Here is a 1,456-nt window from a genome sequence, read left to right as displayed (position 1 = left end):
TAGATTAGGCAAGTGCATGTATGCCATTCAAGTGTGGAAAAACGGGGTGGGAGCATCGGTTGAGGCAAGAACATGTTGTTGTTTTTGTTAAAAATATTGGAAAGTGGATACATGCTCATGTGTTAATTAAATATATAGACCTTATGCATTGATGTTCTTGTATATAGTTTGAAACAAAATGAATGAGAAAAAAAAGAAAAAAAATAAATAAATAACAATAGAAAAAGAAAAAAAAAGAGAAAATATAGAAAAAAGAAAAAGTGAAGCAATAAAAGGGGACAAAATGCCCCAAAGTAAGACCTAAAGGCAAATCAATGCATATGTGTAATGATCAAAAGTGAATGCATGAGTATGTGAAAGAGTGAGGAATGGTTAGTTAGGTTAGTACATAATTGTATAGGATGTTATATAGGTTAAGTGGGGAGCTTAAGTTAATCAAAGGATTCAATCTTTAGCCTACTTAGCCAAGTATATAACCTTACCTTAACCCTAACCCCATTACAACCTAAGGTAAGACCTCATGATATATGTATGCATGCATAGAACAATTGTTGACTGTTAGAGGAAGAACAAATTTTGGAAGAGCATGAAGTAGGGGAGGATTGAGTGATCAACCCTATACACTAAGCGAATAGAGTGCAAAGACTTCCGGTGAGGGGTTCGAAACTCAATTCCTTGTTCCCGGCTCTCGCGAGCGTTCTTCATACAAGCTATGCATATTTCACTTTGATGACTAAAATTGGTAGAGTTCATACATTGCTCATCAGTTTGGCCTATGTTCATATATATGTGTGTCCAAGGAAGATTGAATTGCTCTTGACCAAGTAGATAGTAGCATACACCATAGTTGCATTCATGTAGGTAGATTACATCTCATGAGTCTCACTCTCTTGTGAACCTTTGATCTTTTGCTTTCCTTTAACATGAGGACATGCTATACTTTTAGTGTGGGGAGGTTGATAAACCCCGTTTTTAGGGTTTATCATGAATAGATTTTTAGGGTTTTATCAATGATCTTCCACACTTATTCATATAAAACTGCATGATTTTATGTTCCTTTCCCCAATTTGCCTCTTGGATGAAAACATACCTCTATTGCATCAAAATTGATATATTGTAATCCTCCTCTATTACCATTCGATGCCGTGATCCGTTTGTTAAGTGGTTTCAGAAGTTATAGGGAAAAAATGGCTAAGAGGAGTGAAGGAAGCATGCATGAATGGAAGGAGCATGGAATAAATCCAACTTTTGAAACTTGGGCATGTGTGCGCACGCGCACCACACGCGTACGCGCGGATGTGCACCCCCAGAGCCGGCTAGATAGAGCCGAGATGAGAAGCTGGCGCGCTTACATGGCTGAGCCAAAATCCCTTGGACGTGCTCGCGCACTGCACGCCTACGCGTAGGTCGTGAAAAACCCCAGGTGCATGTACGTGGCGATGTGCGCACATGATTT

This window comes from Arachis ipaensis, chromosome B5 (genome assembly GCF_059453495.1).
Source record: "Arachis ipaensis isolate K30076 ecotype BB chromosome B5, ASM5945349v1, whole genome shotgun sequence".
NCBI lineage: Eukaryota > Viridiplantae > Streptophyta > Magnoliopsida > Fabales > Fabaceae > Arachis > Arachis ipaensis.
This window is presented reverse-complemented; position numbering follows the sequence as displayed.